Source organism: Octopus bimaculoides, chromosome 7 (genome assembly GCF_046866305.1).
Source record: "Octopus bimaculoides isolate indiv1 chromosome 7, ASM4686630v1, whole genome shotgun sequence".
Lineage (NCBI taxonomy): Eukaryota > Metazoa > Mollusca > Cephalopoda > Octopoda > Octopodidae > Octopus > Octopus bimaculoides.
In genome coordinates this window covers 68693036-68713035 of record NC_142934.1, presented here as the reverse complement: position 1 = coordinate 68713035, position 20000 = coordinate 68693036, and positions in this window count along the sequence as shown.

The window sequence follows — 20000 nt, the reverse complement described above, 5'->3', positions numbered from 1 at the left end:
CGTGACAATTATTCCGGAGCCATGATAAAACTCCGAGTTTCGGATGCCGGGGCGGAAACTCACGCCGGCATTTCTTCAGTTATCGGACCACCAAAAAAATGCTATGAAAAAAATGCTATGAAAATATGTATATATAATTTGTGTGCCTGTGTGTGCCTGAAAATTGACACACTTGAACGAAGGTACTCAGTTCGCCATAATTCTTCAGTCCTTTCGGTGAAATTGTGTCTTTTGGGTCTGCTCTGAAAAAACTTATGAACAAAGCATGTCTTGCTTCTACGCTAGGCTTTTTCACCAGATTAACCAAATCAAAGTGTCTTGTCATCATTATATAAGGTGACGGATGAGATTTTGAGGGAAATATGGGTGTTGTGGCTAGTTTCTCCATCGACTACGTCGAGTTTCCTCGCTTACTCGTTAGTAATAAAGGTATTCTACATCGTGAGAAACTGAATATCACTTGAAGGACAAGGAAAAAACTATCGATTAGGGGATCTGCTTCATGAAAACATAATAGTAAATTGACAGTATTCCATTTGTTATAAATCACTGTATCGAAAAGACTATAGGATGTGATTACACACTGCTGGTCAAGATACTCTTCCTCGTATTACTGAAGCATTCAAATGATGCCACTTCACAAGCCAACACTCTCTTTGAACGCAAAATTATCCATTTACCGCTGTGAACTGGATCAAGGAGAAATTGAGTGTTTTGCTTAAGAATACAACACACGGCTTGTCTGGAATCGAAAGTACGATCTTGTGATCTGAGTACGACACCCTAATCACTAGGACTCGCTCTTTTGTCGTAAATAAGCCAAGAAATTGTAATAATTTAAAATTATAACATTTTTGATTAGAATAATTATATTCTAATTGATGAAGCATAGTAAAATTCAAAAAGAACACAGGTGGAATGGAACAAATAGCAATCATATCTCCCTGAAAGCCTTCAAATAACAGATTTGGACTCAGAATGTTAAAGGGGCGTAACTCAGCACGGTAACATATTGCTTCTAATCTTTAGTAGTAACGATTCCAGAGATTACAATCTCTACAGAAATAAGAGATAAAAACATATCTTAAAGATTTTTTTCTCCTACTATAACATTATTTGCTGTTGTTCTGATGTAGTTTGTATTGTTTTCTCTTTTCGAACTAATTCTCATCATTCATAAGTTTCAGTTTTTGTTGTATTTACTTTTTATGTTTTTTTTTTTATCCTAACCCATTCTTTCCCTGACACTTCACACACAAAGATATCCCCATACTTTAACGTATTTTCTCACTTCTTTTTGCTTTGTTCACTGTTTTTATTTATTTATCTATATTTTTTTGGTTTGTTATTTTTTTCTAACATGTAGGGTCTTTTTCCCCGCTTTCTTCTTCGCTTCCTTCCTTTATATTTTCCTTTCATTTTTTCTGTTACTTTTTAACATTTCAAGTTCGTTACATTTGCTACTTTTTATTTCCTTATTATTATTATTATTATTATTATTATTATTATTATTATTATTATTATTATTATTATTTCTTAATGCTCTTTATTAATGTTATTATTTCTATTCACTTTTGTTTTATGTTCCTTACATTTTTCACATTTTCTTTGAAATGTGGTTAGTGACAGTCTTTAGAATATGTTTCCACGTATGTGTGTATATGTGTGTGCATGCGTGTATATATATACATATATATACATACATATATACACACACACATATGACATGGACACATTTAAGTATATGTTCCAATAGATTTATATATATTTATATATACACACGTGAGGAGATATATATATATTTATACATATATATATATGTATATATATATATATATATATATATATATATATATATATATATATATATATATATATATATATATATATATATATATATATATATATATAAGCTCACGTGTGCACGTTTGTGTATTTCTGTATGAATGTGTTATTGTGCAATCTGCATGTATGTAATCTTGCGTGCGTTTGGTCTTGTGAGTGTAATTTTTCTTTTGTTCTTCTGTGTTTTTGTTGTTGTTTTTTTTTATGTGTGCTTAAGGAAGTCCTAACGGTAAAAGGTCGATATGCTGACATATAGAAAAACACAGTTCATCTCTGCGGCGTTGAACCGGAAGTTTCGTCAGATTAAAATGTGAGTAAACGAGGCTGCTGTCAGATAGATGTCTACACTCTCACAAGGCTTCTGACATTACAAAGTCTGAAGACTTGAGGTCGAAGTTGTTTCTGTGTGGAAAATTCTTATTCTTCAATTATTGTTACACCTTCTTTTTCTTCGTAGCTTTTGCCATTTTTGTTGTTGCTTGTCATTCGCTTTTGTCTATCTATCTATCTATCTATCTATCTATCTATCTGTCTATCTCTCCCTCTTTCTTTCTTTCGTTCTCTCTCTCTCTCTCTCTCTCTCTCTCTCTCTCTCTCTCTCTCTCTCTCTCTCTCTCTCTCTCTCTCTCTCTCTCTTCTCAGTATATATGTGTGTGTATGTGCATACACACTCATAGAAGTATATATATATATATATATATATATATATATATATATATATATATATATATATATATATATATATACCGATATATGTTTATGTACATATGCATATGTTCATATATGTTTACATATATGTATGTATATATATCTCTGTGTGTGTATACAGATACACACTTGTATATAGATATATATAGACACACGTGTACATAATGGCATATATAATGATTGTGTGTGTGCACGCGCGCGCGTGTGTGTAGGCGCTATACTGCCGAATATTCTAGAAGCTTGTTTCGAAACCTGCGTTTGATCCCATATGTAGTAACTTTGGCAAAAGTTCTTTTATATAGTCACGAGGTGGTCCATGCGTTGCGAGAGCGGGGATTGACTAAAACTTTAATGTACCCAGTAAGACGCACTGTACTTGTAATTCTCAAGTGGAAAATCGTGTCACAGCGTATCTTTTTAATTTTGTCTGAGAATTAAGGTTAAAAATGCACGAGTCTTGGATATGAAGTACTACTTGCGCATTGTAGCAGATAAATCAACCAGTTAAAGAAATTAATACATTATTTACATTATTTACATTTGACGGATATTTGTCCTCATCTTGTTTGTTGTTGACACAACGTTTCGGCTGATATACCCTCTAGCCTTCATCAGGTTTCTTGGAGAAATTTCGAACCTGGGTTCTCATTCCTAAAGTATTTTTCGATGGTTTTAGTATTATTATTATTATTATTATTATTATTATTATTATTATTATTATTATTATTATCATCATCAACCAAATTATTATTCAGGTCACTGACTGGAATCGAACTCCAAGGTTCCGAGTTCGATTCCAGGCAGTGGTCTGAATGATAATAATAATAATAATAATAATAATAATAATAATAATAATAATAATTAATTCGTTTTATTGGCCACAAGGGCTAATATCAATTAAAAACATATAAGGACAAAGACAGGACGAAGGTTACAAAAGGTTTTGTCCGAAAAGGTAGGAAAGTTCGTCTAAACAGAGGAAGAAAACGGAGAAAGTTATAAATAAATAGATAAATAAATAGATAAATAAATAAGTAGAACTCCCAAAGGGGGAGGCGCTTCGAAAAAGGAAAGGTTACACGTGGAAAAACCCATAAAACCACGGGAGCCTGGTCAGAAAAAATACGAAAGGGGTATAGAGCCCTTTCTCCTTTTACATTACCTTTTTTTTTTAGCCGACTATGTTGAATTGTGGACACCCTATGCTATCCTTATCCGCTGGCCTACAGAAAATTCTATCTAAGTACGATCTAGACGACCCGCTGCGATTAGTCCAAGTCCACATTGGCACATTCGGGTTGTCTAGTCGATACCTGTCGGACAGCTGAAAGCGTTTGAGTAGGTTGGCGAGGCTCTTGCATCCCCCTTTCCTATTAGATGCTCCCGCACCCACCCTATCGATATGTTCGTCTAGGACAGCGTTCCAGTCCCCAACTAGCACTAAAGTGCGAGAAGTACCTAGGAAAACCTCCAGACGTTTGAAATAATCCGACTGCCTTGCTCCTGTCGGAGCGTAGGCAGCCAGTAGTCTGAAAGCAGCGCCATCACTACTATCGACGTCCAGGACCACCAACTTACCTTCCGGATCCAGGAAGACTGCCCTTATTTTCAAGTCTAGGCCTTTCCGAAATAGCACCGCAGTACCTCCACCGCCCGCTCCCGGCCGACACGGAGATAGGAAAATCTCGTATCCGCCAAAAAGGGCTGCGAGTTCCTGCGGGTTGGAGAGCCTGGTTTCGCTAATGGCTGCTACATCTACACTGTAAGACCTCAGGTCGTACAACAGGTGACCTTGTTTCCAAGGCGACCCGAGGCCTCTCACATTTATGCTTCCGATTCTGAGAATTACCATGTTTTTTTTAAAAAAAGGAAAGTATTGGAGGAGAAAAGGCTCTACTTACTGTTTTCTGGTGGGGTGGCTCCCTTATGTTTCCGTGTGAGTGTTTCCACTAAATTCCGATAAAAGCTTTGGGGGAAACTTCTCCCTAGTGACCCAACATCATTCGGAAACTTTTCTTTTATTTTATTATAGTTTTCTTTGGTTATTTTTAGTGTGAGTATGTGTTCTGGTGGTGTGTTGTGTAAGAGTATAATGAAATTTGTGGTGTTTGCATTTGTACTGTTTTAAAAAAGTTTAATAAGTGTTCATTTTTGGTGTTGATGGCTGTTACGTTTGTGGTGTGTGTGAGTGTTGGTGTTTGCGGTGGAGAAGGTGTTGGTATTTGTTGTGAGTGTCTGTTGTTGTTGTTGCTGATGATGTTGGGAAGCTCACCTTTTTCGCGCCTCCCCTCTTTGTCAATTGTTTATTTTGTCTTTCTTCTTCGTTTTTTTGTTTGTGGTACAGTGTGCCACTTCCCTTTCTCACTATCAGTGCTCGCACAATCCGAGCTGATCTGATCTGGAAAGGGAATGTTTGTCGGATCTGGTGAAGATTCTTTTACAATTTTTGTTGTTGCTGTTGCTGGTTCTGTTGTTGCTGGTTCTGTTATCTTCTTTGGTGTGGAGGTTCTTGGTGTTGGTGTTGGTGTTGGTTTGGTGATGGCTGGAGATGGTGGTGTCGCTTTTCGTGGTGTTGGTGGTGATGGTGTTGGTGGTGTGGAGGTTTTTTGTTGTTATCGTTGTTGCTGCAATTTTCTGTTTTTGTCTGCCTCCATTCTTTGCTTGTAGTTAGGGCAGTCTTTTTTTTTTAGGTGTTTTTCACTGCTGCAGAGGTAGCACTTTGGTCTGCGCCCCTCTACAGCAATGTGTATTCTACTGCCATCCGGCAGGTTTATTGTGTCGGGTATGGTATTTATGCTATCTTGTTCAATCTGAACAAGGAGTTGCATTTCCATGCCCAACCAGTTTTTTTCTTTCACTCTGTTCACCTCCAGAATAGTGGCAGTCTCTTCAATGTCGAAGAGCATAGCTGCCACTAGCCAGGAGATGTTCAGTTCTGGCGGTACATGATTTATTTTTATTTCTGTCACGCGTCGACCAAGGTATGTCGGCACGAGTAATAAATCTTCCGCTTTTAACGGTGTTGTAGAGTGCCGGATGGCATCCTCTTCCGTTGGGAAGCGCACTACCACTGTTCCAAAGCGCTTCCCTTTGGTTACGAAGCTTTTTTGGCCCCATATGGGCTTTAGAGCTATCTACAATCTCTGTGGGGTAGCATTCTCCATTTTTTGGTATTTTGTGTTGAATACCTTGTATACTATTGTTTTTCTTTTCGTTGCTTGTATTAATGCTTGTGGAGTGTTAAGGAAGACATTATTGCCATCCCTTCTTAACAATTCCTTGGCATTCTTTATTTCTGCCATTGTCACTTAGATTTCTTCTGAGCTCTGCTTAGCTGCGGAGGCGAAACCGTTACAATGGCTACTGGTTGTGGTCTTGGTGCTGTTGCTGGTGTTGTTTACTTTGTTTTCTTTGTTCTTTTTTTTCCTCCTCCCCCTCCGGTGTAGAAGCAATGGTGGAGGTGAGAGCTGGGAAGTCAGCGGCAGAGAGTCTGTTAAACAGACCTGAATCAGAAACACTGTCCGCTATCGCGTCAACTGGGCGAGGTGGAATGTGACTTGACCCGTCATTCTTTTTGTCGGAGAGTGATGCAGAGAGAAGAGAACAGCTGGCTGCTCTTTTCAATGACATTTTGCCTTTTATGGCATTAACTGGGCGGGGTGAAAAAAGACTTGACCTGTCATTCTTTTTGTCGGGGAGTGATGCAGAGAGAAGAGAACAGCTTGTTATTTTTTTTTCCCGACATTTTTCAGATATGATACGTGTGAAATGTGAAAATGGAAGTTTTTCAAACGAAGAATTCACCCCTAAATGGGGGAAATCTCGCCTAACCGACTAGCTCCGCAAGAACCTAGTCGGCTTGGCTACAACAATATATAAAAATTAAGACAGATTTCAAAAGATTTCCGGGTAAAAACGGCAACAACTTACAGAGCTTCGGGAGACACGTCCATCAGCTTGAAAGGCAAATAATAATAACATCGAAAAATACCTTCAGAATGAGAACCGAGGTTCGAAAATTCCCCCAAGACACCTGATGACGGCTGGAGGGTACATCAGCCGAAACGTTGTGTCAACAACAAACAAGATCAGGACAAATATCCGTCAAATGTAAATAACGTAAATATTGTACTTAATTCCTCATCTCTTAAATATAGAATTAAAAGAAATTAATGACGAAGAAAACCAACAAAGAACCATCATCTTTACGAACATATATATTTGTACGTATATATGTGTTTATGTATATGCATACACGCATACATATGCAGTAGTGGTGTTGGTGGGGCATTATATACGAAGTTAATCTATCCCAGAGAATTGTGTGTTAACCAAATTGTTCGTTACATGAGTAACTGAAATACACGTGAAGAGTGGTAATTTGTTCCAACCAATACCCAAACTCCATATGAAAAGTGCATGTGAAAAGTGCAACTGCATGTGGTGCATGAAGTTCTGTATATGTTTTTTTCGTTTCATAGGGTTCGCATAGTGGGGACACGTTGTTCATTGTCCTAACTAAGTATGCCATCAGAATGTTCATTTTCATGTGTGATAAAGCTGAGTTCTTGTGAACAACATATTTTGAAGCTGTGGGTTCCATGTAATAGGAGTGGAGGAGCTGCACTATTGTTCACAGTCTCTAACCAAATACTCATAACCATAACCCTCACCTTAACCCTTAAGCTAAAACCAGAGCAAACGCGCGAACGATGTCATAGATAACAGTACTGCCGATAGTTGTTGTTGACAAACAACGGCAGTAAGTTTATTCAGAGGAATAGATCCCATTACACCGCAACAACGTGTTGTTGACAAACTACAGCAGTAATTGTTTTCACCTCAAGAGACGTCAGCGATTGGTTGAAATTGCCGAAATACGACAAGTTTTAACATGAAATAACTTCGAATATAAAAATTTTTTCTATCTTCTGTAAGACAAAATATACAAGTATACGAAGTTTTAAAGTGTTTCGGTAGAAAACACACTAAATAAAAACTAAATAAAAAATGATGTCCGCCAAATCAGAAAGATCCTTTTCCGGTAATTTTCTTCCATGTAAATAAATGTTTATACTAATTCAATAGAGAAAAACAGTTAGTTTTTAATCTCTGAGCGAGATGTTGGCAAACAAACTTTAATTTTAAAGATTTATCCAAGAAATTTTATTTAGCTGTTATTTTTAGCACAACTCACAACCACTTCAATGCTCAATGACAAAATAAACAAACATTAAGCAAACAATTTAAATATATTTAATTAGCTATCTGGTCTCGCGACACTCTGAAAGCCTATTGCTGAGGTAGGACCCTTCTTCGGTTGACTACCGTGAACACATGCTTCCTCGCAAACTTTCCTCGCAAACTTTCCGTCTACCAAATCCACTCACATAAGATGTGGTCAGCCCGAGGTTATAATAGACGACACTATAGCAACAGTTCTTGTTACTAGCGAAACAGACATGAATGTGTCTGTGGCTTACCCAAATTTTCAAACTTTAATTACTTATAACTCTTTATTCATTGATTTATAACGAAAATTACTTTCACGTCAATAATTAGCATGTAAAAGTGTATCATTACACTAAATATGAACAGAACAGAAAATTTCCGCTGGCAACCAAACAGAAAAGATCCCTCAATGGATCTTTCATGTTACACTTTTTTTTGCTTTTGTTTTTTAGCCAAATCTTTAATGTTACCTTCTCTGCAATTTCTACTTTATTATTGTCAGCCCTTCTCCTGTAACTCTCAAACTTCTAATGACCTTACTAGTGAAAGAATTGTGTGCCTACCCTTGCTACCATCGATCCCATCCCCTACGCGTGTCAGTAGCAGGCCTCCACCAAAACCCTGGCACTTTACTCTCTGCTTGTTAGTAGAAGTAGTAGTGGTGATGTTGCTACTAATGAAGAATGTGATGATGACTGTGATGGTAGGAGTAATCCTAAAGATTGTTGCCTGTTTTGATCCTGCTGCTACTGCTGATGGTGAGTGGTGGTGGTAGGTATTGTGGTGATGGCAAAGATGTTATTGTGGTTGTTGTTGCTGTTAGTGGTGGTGGTAGCATTGGTATTCGTGGAGGGGCATCTGCTGCTGCCTCTGATGGTCACGTTTTTACTAATGATGATTTTTATAATACTGTAGTGGTTCTCAACGATTATTATAATTAACAGTGGTACTAAGACGGCGAGCTGGCACTATCGCTGGCACGATATTTCGTCCGTCTTTACGTTCAGAGTTCACATTCCACCGGGGTCGACTTTGCCTTTCATTCTTTCGGGGTCGGTAAAGTAAGTACCAGTTGAGTACTGAGGTCGATCTAATCGACTATACCCCTCATCCAAACCTCAGAACATGTACTCATAGTAGAAAGGATCATTAACAGTAGTATTAAGGTGGCGAACTGGAAGAATCTTTAGCATGCCGAGTATGTCCGTCTTTACATTCTGCGTTCACATTTTGCCAATGTCGGCTTTGTCTTTCATCCTTTCGGGATTCGATAAAATATGTACCAGTTGAGCCTTGGGGACAGTGCAATCGATTATCCTTCTTCCACAAAGTTCCAGATCTTGTGCTAATAGTAGAATGGATTATTTTCATTATGGTAGAGAAGGAAGGGAAATTAGACGGTTAATTGTATGACGAAGGCAGTTATTTAAGGTTGTTTATTTCCCTTTGCTGTTCTTGTTGCTGTCGTTGCTATTGCGGTTGTCATTTATTGTTGTTGATGATAAGGACAATATGTTGTCGTCTACCCCACTTTCCTGCATTCATTTATTTATAAATATAGGCGCAAGCGTCACTGAGTGGTATGGTATTTGCTATCCAACCACATGATTCCAGGTTCAGTCTCATTTCGTGGCGCCTTGAGCAAGTGTCTGCTACTATGGCCTCAGGCTGACCTAAGCCTTGTAAGTGGATTTGGTAGACGGAAACTGAAAGAAGCCCATCTTGTGTGTGTGTGTGTGTGTGTGTGTGTGTGTGTGTGTGTGTGTGTTTGTGTGTGTACTTGTCCCCCACTACTGCTTGGCACACCTATCGACGCTGGTGTTTACGATAAGCACCTAGCTTTACAAAGAATATGTACTGCAGTCGATACATTCGACAAAAATTTTCCAAGGCGGTGCCCCAGCATGGCCACAGTCTAATTACTGAAAGAAGAAAAAGATAAAAGTTATTTTTTTTTATTTATTTATTTATTTATCAAGGCTGCTGTTGTTCTGATCCATTCATTCTACAATTAATTCGGTGGCGTGTATTTTTATTGTGGTTGTCGTTGTTGTTGGTGATGCTTAACTTTGTAGTTTTCGTCTTTTGATGTTCTCCATAGTTTTATTGATATTGTTGCTATTGTTGTTATTCCTGTTTTTCTGACACAAGTAACAACACACATTCAGGTAGATTTTGTTTGATTTATGTATAACTACAATCATTTTAGTCTCTTCTGTTGTCAATATGTTTTTTTTTAAGTAGTTTAAAGTCCACGCAATACACAGCGATATACTACTGGCAAATATTAATCTTATTTTCTATTTATAATGACGATGATGTTGTTGATAATGATGATGATGATGATGATGATGATGATGATGATGATGATGATGATGATGATGATGATAATGATGATCATGAGGAGGAGGAGGAGGAGGAGGATAGTGATGATGATGTTGATGATAATGATGATGAAGATGATGATGTTTTGGGGGATGGGGAGGAGCAAGAGCGAAAGTTAATGCAACATTAAATAAACTAAATACAAAACGTGAGGTAACTTACGTTTAAACTGGGATACAAAGAAAGACGAAAACGAAAGGGACACCATCTAAAGCCACTTATGGAACCCATATGTCCTACAACTGGCCGTCAAAGAGAGCGTGAGTGCATGCGCTATAGAAATCTTGGACTCCCTCAAAGCAACCAAAGTTTGTTTACTTGATTTGAATTCTATACCACCCTGGGTACATGTACAAAACCTACTCTCAGGAAGCCACTTTGTTCACAAAATGGAAAGAAAGGCCACTAATCTTGATCATGGTGGAGTAAAATCCTGTCTTTTCGGGAATAACGACTTCTTTCACAGCACCCACCTCAACTAACGATTCTTCTCTGCTCTACTCGGAACATTTACAATCTGTTTTTCTTTCAGAATTTTTTCTTTGGAATTGCATTAGACTTCTTCATCTGAATAGATTTCTATACATTGGTCTTCTAGGAATGAGCATCGCATGAGCCTTGCACGTTCAACTTGTTTTTTGCTTTTTTCTCTAAGCTTCATCTAGTTGTTGTTTCTAGCTATAGTGAGAGTGGTTAGCAGAGGTATTGCGGGTTTGTGCCTGTATTTGTCTGTGAGATATAGTATTCCATCTATCTTGACATATATTCATACATTATTGCGTGAGTATAAGTATGAAGAGATATACACATATATATGTCTGTGTATGAGTATGTAGAGGTAAATACGTGTATGAAAATACATATACAGATATAGAATATTCACAGTCAGCCCTTAATCGGGGTATACTTCTTTAAGGGGCTCCAATAAGATCACAATATGAGTATTAGTTTCCGTAGTTTATCGCAATGACAAAATCTCATTTTATGTAGTGTCGTTATTTTTATAAGAAATTCACTTGTTCCATATGAATTGTGTTATCTCGCATGCTTTCTAATTTTTACAATTTAAACACTTAAAAATTTTCAAAGTTGTTTACTAATTGCAAGTATAGAGCAGTTAATCAAGGTATATTTCAACCCATTACATTCCATATGTGAAACTACTTCATGAATATTTAGTATGCAGACACACCCTGAGATATATTCCCTCCATCCGTTGATGTTGCTATTTTCTTTCACTGTTGTTGTTGCAGGTGTTATTAGTGCTCTTGTTGCTGCTGTTAGTGTGGAGGCACAATGGCCCAGTGGTTAGAGCAGCGGACTCGTGGTCATAGGATCGCGGTTTCGATTCCCAGACCGGGCGTTGTGAGTGTTTATTGAGCGAAAACACCTAAAGCTCCACGAGGCTCCGGCAGGGGGTGGTGGTGAACCCTGCTGTACTCTTTCACCACAACTTTCTCTCACTCTTACTTTCTGTTTCTGTTGTACCTGTAATTCAAAGGGCCAGCCTTGTCACACTGTGTCACGCTGAATGTTCCCGAGAACTACGTTAAGGGTACACGTGTCTGTGCAGTGCTCAGCCACTTGCACGTTAATTTCACGAGCAGGCTGTTCTGTTGATCGGATCAACTGGAACCCTCCACGTCGCAAGTGACGGAGTGCCAACAACAGTGCCAACGCTGTTGTTAGTGCGTTTGTATATCTGAATGCTTGCGTCTGTGTTCGTATTTTGGTGGACTTGTAAAGGAAATTAAGTTGAAATCTTATTATGATCAAGTTTTTTATACTTCTATTTTGGTGTTGTTGTCGTTCCTAGTATGCTGTTTGGAAGTTGCTGTTTTTGAATTTTGCTGATGTTACTGTTATTACTGTTGTTGATGGTGCTGTATTCGTTGCCTCTAATTCTGTTGTTGTAGTCGCTGTTGTGTCAGCGTGTATGTTGTTACTGAGGTTATAGTGTGGGTAACAGAACAAACCGTCTGCCTAATTTTTACACATCAAGAACTTCATGTGGCTGATAGGTTTATTGCTGTCATATAATCCTTTATTCTCATATCTTTTGGACTAACTAGCAGAACCCCCCCCCCCCGCAATGGCTGATTTCAACCTAAGTATATTAGTAATACAACGGAAAAAAAAAAGATGAAAGACACCACACGTATCCTAGGAAAATGGAACTGCACTCATTCGTGCAGTGAAACCACGCAATAAAAATAAGTCTAGTGAAATATCATTTATAATGTTCGGTCTTTGTTATTGTTATAGATAATTGTTAACAAAATTAAAAATATTATTGAGCTAATTATCGGCTAAAGTCGAATTGCTTTTTGTATTTCTTTTTTCTTCTTTCGAATTTGAAATCGATGAAATAATTGAGAACAGATTTAACTCTGATCAGAAACAATAATTATTTGTTCGACGTTTATTATTTTATTTTTCATTATCATTTCATTGGTCTCATCGATTCGGTTACGATTCCTCTATAAATGTACAAAACTTTTCTTTTGTCTCTGACTGAAATCTTTAATAAACACACAAACGTACGAACGCAATATTGTTTTAATATATACGTCGATAGCATAAATAGTAACAAGCTAAAAAAAAATGTATTGGCGGGGGGAGGGACTATAGAAAAGAGAAAGGAAATTGTAGAAGGAGTAGAAAGGTTTAGGAAGAAGCGGAAAATCCGTGCCAAGATATAGGGATGGGAGGAACAAGCTTTCAGAAAATAAGGAAATAAACAGTAAAGAAATCAATATAAAATAAATGGAAAACTGACTAACTAAAGAAAGGGAGGAAGGAAGGAAGGAAGGAAGGAAGGAAGGAAGAGGGAAGAAAACCATGGAGGAAGAACATGAAGGATAAAATCTTAAACAAGTACATAGGTAGGCTGGCAGACTGGTAGACAGACAGAACATACAAGTAGAAAAAAGATATTCGCACTGAAATTGGATGATTCTGTTTTTACTTTACTATTTTGAATAAAGTAGCAGAAATGAATTCGAAGGAAGGAGGAAGTTTCCATGTAATAAATTTATCTGCAAGAAATAACAGTCAAATTATTCTCTGTTTACACTCTGCCGCTTTGGAAGGCAGAGACAGAAAGGATACACCTGATAATGTAGTTGTTATAAACTACGCACCAGAAAAAGGTTGTGATATTCATAGATGCAACATCTTTGATTGTAGCTCTGCTCAGTCAAAAATATCTCAGGCTAAATTCTAAGAACGCTTTTCAATCAATGGGACACCCCAGAAATTTATATGCACTAAAATGACATTAGTTAATCTTGTCTATTAGATCATTGTTCTAACAACATATTCTGTCACAGATGAATAGAGTTCATTTCGTCGCAACCAATAACCGATAAATTTTCAATAGACATATGGTGATAAAATAATCGCGATTAGATTGTGGGCGAACGACGAATTCTTTTGTAACACGTATACTAAAAAGTAAATATGGTGGTGATTTTCATTCGAATTTAACAAAAATCTCTCTTTCAAAATTCAAAATCCCAATACTTTTCCAAGAATCCATAGTATATTATACGGCGGATAGCTTATAATTCAAACAGAAACACTCTTAGCTGTGAAGCCGTTTGCATCAGTCCGACAATTCGTAAAATTGAAATAAAAGAAAACTTCAACAAATATTTAATGAAAGAATCATTAAATTTGGCTTCAGAAAATCTGTGAATCACTCCGTTGGGCATTTCCTACATCTCTTTATATTGTTAATATTGTTTTATAGCAAGGCGGCGAGCTGGCAGACACGGTAGCACGCCGGGCGAAATGCTTAGCGGTATTTCGTCTGCCTTACGTTCTGAGTGCAAATTCTGCCGAGGTCGACTTTGCCTTTCATCCTTTCATCCTTTCGGAGTCGATAAATTAAGTACCAGTTGCGTACAGGAGTTGATCTAATTGACTGGCCGCTTCCCCCAAAATTTCAGGCCTTGTGCCTAGAGTAGAAAAGAATATTGTTTTATAGCAATGACAATGTGGTAAAATAATGATAGCTATTGTACATACATTAATTTCATAATTATGTTTTATATAATTTAATATTAACGTCTTTGGAACATCTACGGTGGTTATTGATATTAAGGCAGGGAAATGTCCAAGTGTTTGAAGCATCACCAAGGTTGCTGTGCGAACTAAGTAAGTTCAAATACTGCGAAACAGTGAAATGACTTCACATGCCCACAATCATCAAGTATAGCACATCCTGTTCTGGGCTCGATTCTTCTCTTTCTTCCTTCTCTCTCACCTCTTTCTCTCTTTTTCTCCCCCTCGTTGTTTTTCTCTGTCTCCTTGTTTAGAGAAAATCAGCAATAGTCATCTCTAAAGAGATATAGTTCCCTATGGCTTGGTCCCATCAGGAGCTGAAGCCCTAAGACAAAGCAAATCATTGTATATAGCAGATGTCGTAGAACAAAATATCAATCATAACATAAAGGAAGAAGGAGCCACCGTCAGTGCAATCGAACGTGCATCGGTACATGTATATGCAGACTTGTGCAGTTTATTTTTAAGAAAGCAGTACATGGTCATGCATGAGCTAGTTGCCGCTCTCCACGTCACTGATGCTAATCGAAGAGAAAACACATGGAGTTGCGCTGATATATCTGGGTTCCTATGTAATCGAAAGTTTCCTGTCAGACTCCCAGAAGCCGGAGCAAACTCTGTAAGGCATCTTGTCCAACCTTCCAACAAATCTTTTTCATCGACCATGAAGTAACACAAAAGTAAATATAAGTACGGGAGTGGCTGGATGGTAAGGTGTTTGCTTCCAAACTACATGGTTCCGGGTTCGGTCCTAAGGCGTGGTACCTTAGGCGAATGTGTTTCGCTATAGCCCCGGACTGACCAAAGCCTTGTGAGTGGATTTAATAGGCGGAAACTGAAAGAAACCCGTCTTATATATTTGTATAAATGTGTATGTGTGTCTTTGTGTTTGTATTTGTCCCCCACCAGCGCTTGCCAACTGTTGTTGGTTCATTTACGTCTCATTAACTTAGTAATCCGACAGAAGAGGCGGACAAAATATGTACCAGGCTTTAAAATAATAAGTACTAGGGTCATTTCTCCCGACTAAAACCCCGCAAGATGGTGCTCAAGCGTGGCCGCAGTTCGGTGACTGAAACAAGTGAAAGATTAAAGATATAATAACAGTTTATGTGTATTTTAAATTATTGTCTTGACACGACCAAGATGTATATTCTTCAGTTTCAAAACACGAACTCAGATCTAATCCTGCACCAGAAAAATACAACTGATAAATTATTTTAAACAACCTGAAAATATTAATAGATCAAAGTCCGGTACATATTTAAAGAGTTACACATATTTTAACGAGAGAAAATATGTGCAAATGATATATTATTAAGCTAAGAAAATATATAAAAAATATTGCTACGAAAATGGCTAGAAAAAAATTGTTTCATTAGTATAATAATGTAAACAAATGAGAAATTAAAAATATATAGAATAGTTCCAAAAATTTATTGTTTTTGAAGATAATGGATAACTTTCAAGAAAATAGATAATTAACAATGTGATTTTTATAGAATATTTTCCAGAAATGATCCAAATGGAAAGATTTTTGAGTATAGTAATGCAAAGGAAATATCGGTAAGAAATAAATGCAAACGAAATAAATATATAAAGAGAATGTTTCTGCAAATCTATTAAGAAAATAATTGTTAATTACCCGAAACAATAGATAAAATGTAAAATTATAGACAAAAGCCAAAAGAATTCGAAAAAATATAGAAAGCTGAATATAAAAAGTGAGACTGTAATTGAGAAGAGAAGAGTTGATAAGTAGTTAAAACGCATTTCATTTTCGATGTGAAAAGGAAAAAAAGAACAATATGATTTGTTTACACAGTTTGGAGATTTTGTTATATTGTAGGAAAAAATGAATATATGTGGCATTCATGCCCTTTCAATGACATAAGTGAAATAAGTGCATATGTATTGTCAGGGAACTGAAAAACAACATGCGCTCAACATAGCAACATTCAATTTTATTTCTCTTTTTCATTTCTTACTGTATTATAATTACGTGCCAATAAAAAGCTTCTATGCAGTCATTCGATCAGCTAGAAATAGCAGTAATTCTACATCAAATTACATTCTAAATTCCAAAAACAGAAATCACACGTTAGTTTAATAATGCAATGTCTTGAATCAGTAATGAGACACTCAGGTAGAACGGGCAGTATTGATTAGCGGCCAAGCAAATGCATACTTTCTTTTACTTTCTTTTACTTGTTTCAGTCATTTGACTGCGGCCATGTTGAAGCACCGCTTATTGTCGAGCAAATCCACCCCAGGACTTATTCTTTGTAAACCTAGTACTTATTCTATCGGTCTCTCTTGCCGAACCGCTAATTGACGGAGACGTAAACATACAAGCATCGGTTGTCAAGCGATGTTGGGGGAACAGACACGCACACATATACATACATACATACATACAAACATATATATATATATATATATATATATATATATGGGAGAATATACGAAAAAACAACAACAGACGAGGACAGGTGGTGTAAATAACAAAAGGATGTATTAGTATGACGCTCGGGAATACGGAAAGTCTTTGACGTTTCGAGCTACGCTCTTCAACAGAAAGAATACGGAGACAAGGAGAAAAACACGGAGAAAAAAAATTGAATAGTGTCCAGTCAACGGTCAATCATAATAATGGCTGATCATAACAATGGCTGACCGGAAGTTAGAAATTCTTTTTTCAGGAGAGCTAAGAAAAGGGGGAGATAACAAACGGTGATCGAAGAACGAGGGGCTGTGTGTGGGAGATAGAATGCTGGTGATCTTGACGTATGTAGTGTGAAAATGGGGAAGGGAGAAAGCACTTGGTCAGTTTTAGTGTGATGCGAGGAAGAGAAAGAGAGTGAGAGAGAAGAGAGTGAGAGAGAAGAGAGTGAGAGAGAAGAGAGTGAGAGAGAAGAGAGTGAGAGAGAAGAGAGTGAGAGAGAAGAGAGTGAGAGAGAAGACAGTGAGAGAGAAGACAGTGAGAGAGAAGAGAGTGGGAGAGAGGGAAGAGGGGTATGGGGGAGAGAAAGAGAGAAAGAGAAAGAGAGTGAGCGAGAGGGAAAGAGAGAAGAGAGTGAGAGAGTAAGGGTGAGAGAGTAAGAGTGTAGAGAGTAAGAGTGAGAGAGGGTGGAGTACGAGAGAAGAGAGTGAGAGAGAGTAAGAGAGAGGAGAGAATAAGAGAGAGGAGAGAATAAGAGAGAGGAGAGAAAGAGTAGGGGTGAAGAGAAGTGGGAGTGAAGAGAAGTAGGAAGAGAAGTTGGAGTGAAGAGAAGTAGGAGTGAAGAGAAGTAGGAAGAGAAGTGGGAAGAGAAGTAGGAGTGGAGAGAAGTAGGAATGAAGAGAAGTAGGAAGAGAAGTAGAAGTGAAGAGAGGTGAAGAGACGTACAAAGAAGTAGGAGTCGGAACAGGAGGAGAGGGGAGGGGGAGGGGGGAGGGGGGAGGGGGAGGGGAGGGGGAGGGGAGGGGGAGGGGAGGGGGAGAGATGGGTGGTAGGAGGGAGGGTGGGGGAGAGAGACAGGAGGAGGGGGTTAGATGAAGAGGGGAGGGGAGTTGAGCCCATGTGGCGCAAAGGAGCGGAGGGAGAAGACCAATCCCTGTTCACAGCGCAAGCGGGAGTCCGGATGGCCCCTGTGCATGGACAATCCAAACACAGACGGGTGTTGCTGCAAGGAGTGGCCGGCAGAGCGGAAGTGGCGTGACACCGGGGCGTCATTACCAACGTTGATGTCTCGGAGGTGTTCCGCGAATCGGTCGGCCAGGCGGCGCCCCGTTTGTCCGATGTACCGAGAATGGCAGAGAGAGCAGGAGAGGCAATAGATGAGGTTGATAGAAGTGCAGGTGAAGGAGTCGGTGATGTGATAGGGTCGGTGATGGGTGCTGGTGAGGAGGGTGGTGTTGGAGAGGTAAGGGCAAGTGCGGCAGCGTGGGCGGGAGCAGGGGCGGGAGCAGGGGAACGAGCCAGGTTGGGAGGTTGGGTTGGGGAAGAAGCTGTGGACCAACAGGTCCCGTAGGTTGTGGGCTCGTTTGAAGGAGGGGAGGGGTCGATTAGGGAAGATGTGGGAGGTGGAGGGGTCGAACTGGAGGCGCCGAAAAGCTCGGAGAATGGAGCGTTGGAGGGGTAGGGTGGTGGGATGGTAGGTGATGGGAAAAGGGAGGCGGGAAACGGCAGGGCGAGTTCGGGGGGAGAGGGCAGATGCACGGTCCACAGAACGTGCTCTGGTAAGGGCGGTGTGGATGGTGGTGGGTGGATATCCTCGCAGGCTAAAGTGGTGAGCCATGAGTTGAGACTGAGTCTCAAAGTCATGGTTGTCGCTACAAAGTCTGCGTAGACGGAGGAATTGGGAATAGGGGATGGAAAGTTTGGTGTGTCTAGGGTGGGAGGAGGAGAAGTTGAGATAGGAGTGTGAGTCTGTGTGTTTGTAGTGGATGGAGGTGCTAAGGGCGGAGTGGAGGATGCTGACCGAAATGTCGAGAAAGGGGACAGAGGTGTCAGAGACAGTACAGGAGAAGTGGAGGGCAGGATGGAAAGACTGAACGAAAGAGAGGAACGAGTCAAGATGTTCGCTGGAGAGTGAGGTGGCACCGATATATATATATACCTGTAAAAATATGTGACATTTATTCGGTAGCCATTTTTCACAGGAATTTTCAATGGCCGGATAACTGAAGAGATGTTGGCGTGGGTTCCTACCCCGGCATCCGAAATTCGGAGTTTTATCATGGCTACCGAATAAGTGTCACATAGTTTTCAGATAAATTCCTCTATTTACATAATATCGAGCTCTCTTTCTTTGTTTTCTTGTCCTTTCTATCAATATATATATACGACGGGCTCCTTTCAATTTCTGTCGACCAAGTCCACTCACAAGGCTTTAGTCGGTCCGAGGCTATAGTAGAAGACATTTGCGCAAGGTGCTACGCAGTTGGACTAAGCCCAGAAACATGTGGTTGATAAGCAAGCTATTTACCACACAGCCACTCCTGCGCCTGAGAAATTATTTTTTATATAAAAAAAATATGTCGCAAATATATATGAAACTGATTTCACAGTGTGTAACATTATTCATATTCTAGAATTACAATGAAAAAATGAGCAAGATGCTATCTGCCGTCTACGAAGAATTAAAATGTGTAGATATTTTGGCTTACTTGAAGTTATATATTTTGATTTACGGCATGGGTTATAAAGTACTTCTCCGATTTCTGAGACGATACTCTTGCGACACGGGGGTATCATAGACTGCATCGAAATAAAGCTACGCTATGACCACTAAAAAGATGTCAGCTATCTCTCTCTTCCTCCCTCCCTCTCTCTTTCTCTCTCTCCCTCTATCTATCTATCTATCTATCTATCTATCTACCTCTATCCCTCTATCACTGTCTGTCTGTCTCTCTCTCTCTATCTCTCTCTCTCTCTCTCTCTCTCTCTCTCTCTCTCTCTCTCTCTCTCTCTCTCTCTCTCTCTCTTTCTCTTTCTCTCTCATAGATAGGTGTATTGGACTCGCTCGTCACTTCAATGGATGAGGTTTCAGAAAGACGCAGCTGCGCATTATCTTTCACATTAGGAGGGTACAAAATCCACATGTGCCACAAACCCATGCAAACAGCCACCTCTCTTTGGCCACGTGTGTGTTGTTTCAAAGTTAATGGTTTCTATTAGCTTCGTGTGCATTTCTCTGCCCTCTCTTTCTCTATCAGTACTGGACTTATGATTGAAGTCTGATAGTGTATGTATATGTGTGCATTTGTATCCTGCATCC